We start from the raw sequence: 6,676 nt of genomic DNA on the forward strand, positions 1-6,676 counted from the left end.
CCTAGGGTACCCAGCCCTCATCCTAGGACTCTGGAGGAAAACCACCACTACACACGTCTGCCTTCCCAGAGAATCTTCTCACACAAGACGGCCTTTTTTTTTTCCTAGTCCTGGGGCTTGAACCCAGGGCCTGAACACTATTCTTGTGTTTTCTCAAAGCTACAGCTCTACTACTTGAGCGACAGCACCACTTCTGGCTTTTTCTATGTATATGGTACCCAGGAATTGAACCCAAGTCTTTGTGCATGCTAGCAAGCACTCTACCACTAGGCCAAACTCCCAGCCTCTACAAAAGGGATTTGTAAAGTGTTTTGGAAACAGAGTCAGAAGATCTTACTGAGATGCCCAGAAAGGCATAAATCAGGGGATGGGCTTAGAGAGACACACTCTATTGGGCACTAAGGCATATTAGTGATTTGGGCAGGTGCATTCTCTGCTCCTATGGATTCTAGGGTCCAGTGTGGGAAACAGTTCAGTATAGGCTACCACAGAGAAAGAATGCTGGAAGAGGGGTGGGGGAAAATAGAATGCTGGGATACAGAGGGATACCACAGGTGCACCAAGAGATGCCATCTGATCTTGAAGAAAGACTCCAAGAGGAATGGTGATTGGCACACGAATGTTAGTGGTGTTGCTGTAGTGTCAGGGATGGGATCTCAGACATTGACTCCAGTAAGGAGTGGAGATGTGCTTTGATAAGGGGACACTTGTCAGGGGAGAATGTTCATTCAGCTCACAGAATTGTGGCCATGCTGATGGATTCTGCAGCTGCACTTTGATGGCCTTTGACTCTCCATCACTAAGTCAGTTGAGGGGCCAGAGCTCCTCCTCCTTTCTTTCCTGTCTTTTTCAACAACAGCTGTGTGATCCAGAGCTTGCTGATGAAGAAATGTTGCACAATAGAGTGGAATCCCTAGAGGTATGTGTGTGGTGAGGGGAATGGGAGGTGAGGTGGGCTCACCCCTCTACTCAGTTATGGCACCCGCCTCACCTCATCTGAGCTCTCAGGCCTCAAAGTCATGATGCAAAAGAAGATGTTGGGATCATCCTGTCAAATTGTCAAATTTAGGGGTGAATGAAATATGCACCAGGGATCTCTAAGAAGCCAGAACATTCATATTTACTTTCCACTGGGGAGAATTTGTACCTGTGTCTCCAGATTTGAAAGTCCAGGAGATTAATTCATTATGACATCTGGTCTTTCTCTTTGATATTTTAAAAATAGACTACAAGCACAATGGTGATCCATGCCCCAAAGCTCTAGGCTGAGATTCTGGGAAGAAATGCAACTCTGAGTTTATCTTGTTTATCCAGCTAGTCTCTGGTCATTTGTGTAACCTGATATTTCATCCACTGAATACTCTTAGCCAATTTCTAGCACAAGGTTTCCATTTTGTTGTAATCATCCATGAAAGAAGCGAATGTGGGAATGTCTGTCTTGCCATTTTCAAGGATGGTGGTGGCACCAGGAACTGGCTGCTGGTTTCTAGCCTTCATTCCAACCAGCAGAGACTAATGTTTTCTCAGACTCAGAGAATGAGGGAACTAGAAAGAAAAATCTAGCAATCTGATAACCATAAAGATTTCCATACCTTCAGAACCACCCACTCTCCTCCTATAAATGTCACAAAAGCATCATTCAAGTGTACAGTTAAAAAAGTGTTCCATCCACAAGCTTTTTTTTTTAATGGAGAGATTACAACAGGAAAATCCACAACCGGTTTAACATTGTGGTTCTTGTTGTTTTTTTTTTTAATCAAGACCAATTAAAGGAATATTATATAATAATAAAGTAACACTGAATCCCTGTATACATAAAATACACAAATGTACAAATGTTTTTTGAGTTCCTACCATATACTCACATTCTAACAAGTTCAAGAAATATGTGGAAAGAAAATCTATCTACTTGATGGTGCTAGCTGTGCTAGATATGGGGGTTGGGGTGGGAACATTGTCAAAAATGTTAATAATGGACATAACTGTGGATAAACTAATTGTTTTATTTAAACACTTGTTGCCTTCTCCTAAGTGTCAACATATGTAAAAATAATGATGATAATAGTAATATAGAAGGTGCTGCTATCTTTGACAAAGGTTTCTGTGCGTTAGTTTTTTGTTTTTGTTTTTGTTTTATCTGTCATTGGACTTGAACTCAGAGCCTGGTCCTGTCCCTGAGCTTTTTTGCTCAAGGTAGTGCTCTACCACTTTAAGACATAGCACCACTTCCTTCTGTGAGCTTATAACTGGAAGAGTCAGCGTTCATTTATTCTTGATGCATGTTGTTGGCAATGCAACCACAATGTTTGAGAAAGCATAGCAGTAATGAAGACAAAAACAGAAAGCTTGAGATTTCTGGTCCGATGTATAGTTTAATGCTCTATTTAGTGAGTATTTGAATGTAAACAGTCACCTTTACAGTACTCTCCTTCCTTCATGAACTATTCAGGTGTTGAAACTTATGGAGACAGGGCAAAAACTGTAACATACTGCATGTATACAAAAGTGTACAAAAGTAAACAGAAAGCTTCTCATCAATATAGGGCTGGAGGAAGAGAACTTCACTAGTCATTGCCAACTAGTAGGAGGGGCTTAGGCTGGTGGAGAAAATAAAAGTTGAATACTGTCAAAATAGATTATATGCAATTATGAAAATGGAACAAAGCAACATTAGAGATGATACTTTTTAAGGGGACAGGCATAGAGCCAGTGATACAGGGGGTGAAATTGATCGTAATACAGGGCAAACATCTAAGGAGATGTACCAATAAAATCCTTCCCCTATAACCAATAGAAGCCAATGACTAGAATTATTCTCTGTAGTCACTGTTTTTGATTTCAGTGCCCTTTGTCTTGTGTGTGATTTGAGGAAGGGAAGAGGAATCACAGAAATGGCAGGATAAAGGATGAACCAGTGTAACAGTGATACTCACTAGCTACTATTGGGAAATGAACTTTACAACTTAGGGGGAGAGGAGTCGAGGTGTGGCAAAGCTGGAGAAAATGAGGGATTGGCTAACATTGCTTGAAAAGAAATGTACCTATTACTGTGCTTATATAACCGTAACCCCTCTGTATATCACTTTTACAATAAAATAAAAAAATTTAAAAAATGTCATCTGGGTACCAGCAGCTCAAACCTGTAACCCTAGCTATTTAGAAGGCTGAGATCTGAGGATTGTCCAAACAGATAAATCCATAAAACTCCTATCTACAGTTAACCAGCAAAAAGCCAGATCAGAGCTGTGGCTCAAGTGATAGGGCAACAGCCTTGAGCAAGAAAACCTAATGGATAACAACTAGACCCTGAGTTCAAGACTCATTACTGGCACAAAAGAGAGAAAGAAGAAGAAGAAAAGTCTTGAACAGTAAATTGTGTGAGGTCACACAATTGTATACTTGTGGCATATGTAAATTCTGATTCTTGATTTATTTACAAATTTATCTCCACTTGCTTCTCATAATCTACATCTCCTTTATATACAGTTTGTTAGAACAGTAATAGAGGATCAGAGGTTCTTATTTAGAACCACAATTAGTGGTACCGGGCAGAAAGAGAGCATGATTTGTATAGGTACTCCCAAAGAGAACTTGGGAGTTGAGCCTTAAAGGAGCAAATGGGGGTTGGGAAAATAACAATCACAACAGCAAAAAAGTTGGGGCTGAGAGTTTGAAATGAGAGGGTAACAGACAATAGAAGTACAATGAAGACATGGATGAAGTTGTAAAAAGCTCCCCCATCTTGAGCTGCCCACAAACTATGAGGATCTATAAGTCCTGGGGCTTGAACTAAGGGCCTTGGGCTTTCTCAAGGCTAGAGCTCTACCACTTGAGCCATAGCACCATTTCTGATCTTTTCTATGTATGTGGTATCGAGGAATTGAGCATGGATCTTCACGCATGCCAGGCAAGCACTCTACCACTAGGCCAAACTCCCATTTCCTAGGAAGGTGCTTTTAAGATGACCAGGGTTTGATTAGATATGTGCTTTCATCAGTGACGAGAGGAGGATTAGCCTAAACTACCTTTTAGCTAGAATTCCTTCTACCTGCTCTTTGCTATTTTCAGGTGTCTACACTATTTCCCTTCTATCATCAAACCCTGCAGGACTCTTTCTTAAAACCCTTAGCCAATGAAAAACATAAATGGAAATAGTTACAGTATCAAAGTAGTTACTGGTACATGAATCTGTGTACCTCTGGGAAGTAACATTTTACATTCAGTACTGAATTTTTCCTTGAAGGAAAAAAAGATGAATTATTAATGAAAAAGATTATGAAAAGAGAAAAAGACCTCAAAGCTTAAAAAACAGAAGAGATGCACACAGAAATATTGCAATTTCTCTTGTTAACTATAGCTTTCTTATCCTTGAAGAGTCTTTCTCTTTGAAGAGAATAAGTTCTGAACGGAGTGTTTATGACTAAGTGACAGATAAAGACAAAATGTTGTGATGATGGAGGGAATTTTTAATTCTCTTCCTTTGTCACTGGCTAACTCAAGCAACTGGGGATAAAAAGGAAACATTTTAAAATTAGAATCTGATGAAATACTTCCTATGGTTTCTTAAGGGAATCACTTTATCGGCTGTATATTGTCCATCAGATGCATATCATGGCCTTAGCATCTTAAATTCTCATTCCATAACATATCATGCAGTAATAAAAAAATAATTATACTTTACAGCTCCTTTCATCTAAGGATCATAATCTTCTTAACATTAATTAAGACTCACAACCCCCGGTGAGGTAAGTAAATATTATTAGGCTGTTTTATGGATGAGCAAGATGATTAACAAGGAGATGAAGAAATTTGCCCAGGAGAAGGTGAGGTCTTAGATACAAGAATCAAATTTCTATGCTCTAAGACAAGCACAATAATTGCTATATCAAGATAAAAGCCTTTGCTCATTATTTTAAAATGATGGTGTAAAATGGAATCATTTCTTTTCATTTTCATGTCACCAAAGACTCTAGAGATTTTCCAAAATGAAAAAATGACTATATATAATATATATTATACATATATGTGTGGGTATTATATTATATTATATATCATGTGCATATGTGTGAATGTGTTATCTGTGCATGCACATCAGTACTGGGATTTGAACTCAAGGCCTGGGCACTGTCCCTTAGGTTTATCTCTCAAGGCTGATATTCTGCTACTTGAGCCATAGCTCTACTTCTAGCATTTGCTAGTTAATTATAAATAACTCATAGATTTTCCAGCCTATGCTGGCTTTGAACTGCAAACTTCAGGTCTTCAGAGTAGGTGGAATTGCAAGTAGGACTAACCAGCAGCTAGCCAAAAGCCAAACAACAACAACAACAACAACAACAAAAACCCAATATTTTTATTTTTTATTAAATTTTTTGTTGTAATTAATAGAATTACATTATATTCACCAGATAGAAGGTGCATTACTTCACAAACATTGATTCCCCTTCTCATGTTTTTATCCCCATTTCCCTCCCCCCACCTCCTCCCCTCATCTTGTTTTTCCCCCTTCCCCATCCTATTTCAAATAAACAAATAAACATATATACAATATACCAGATAACAAGGTAAGATATTGTAACAATATGAGGATAACCAAGAGAAAACAAAGAGATGAAGAATAAAATAGTACATTAAGAACAACAATCACACATTATATGGCTCTGTTTCCATATCCTGGAAACAAGATAGCCTCATCCTATATGGCCTTATGTATCTAGGTTTTGTCCTATTGTAATCCTATGCTAGGAGGGTCCAAGGTTTATACTAATTATGACAAATGGGAAATCATTGAGCCTGTGTTCCTTTGAGTCTGGCTTACTTCACTTAATATGATTTTTTTCCAAGTCTTTCCTTTTCTTTACAAATGGGGAGATGTCGTTCTTTCTGACGGCAGCATAGAATTCCATTGTGTATAAATACCACATCTTCTTGATCCAATCATCTACTGAGGGGCATCTGGGTTGGTTCCATATCTTTGCTATGGTAAATAGTGCTTCAATGGCTTGTGCTAGTGGCTTTAGTATGTCCTTGTTTCTGGACATTTGGGTAAAATGCCAAGGAGTAGAATCATTGGGTCATAGGGGAGCTCTGTGTTTAGTCTTTTAAGGAACTGCCATACTGCTTTCCATACTGGATGAACGAGCAGTGGAGTAGTGATCCCTCCTGGCCACATCCCCTCCAGCATCTGTTGTTATTAGATTTCTTGATCCTGGCCATTCTAACTGGGGTGAAGTGGAATCTCAGAGTTGTTTCAATTTGTATTCTTTTACAGCCAGACATGTCGAACATTTCTTCATGTGTCTGTAGGCCATTCTTATTTCTTCTTCAGAGAAGACTCTCTTTAAGTCTTTGGCCCATCTTTTAATGGGATGGTTATTTCTTTAGAGATTAATTTTTTAGCTGTAGATATATTTTAGATATGAGGCCTTTGTTGTCTGGTTAGTGAAGAACTTCTCCCACTCTGTAGGCTTGCTAGCTATGTCCTTTGCCATACAAAAGCTCTGCAGCTTAATGCAGTACCATTTATCCAAACTTTTCTTTCATTTGTTGTGTTTCTGGATCTTTAGTAAGAAAGTTCCGACCTGCGCTAAGGAGACCTAGTGTATCTCCTATTCCTTCCTGTAAAGTTTTCAGTGTATCTGCTTTTACCTCAAGGTCTTTGATTCATTTGGAGTTA

This window comes from Megascapheus bottae, chromosome 14 (assembly GCF_031878675.1).
Source record: "Megascapheus bottae isolate mThoBot1 chromosome 14, mThoBot2.hap1, whole genome shotgun sequence".
NCBI lineage: Eukaryota > Metazoa > Chordata > Mammalia > Rodentia > Geomyidae > Megascapheus > Megascapheus bottae.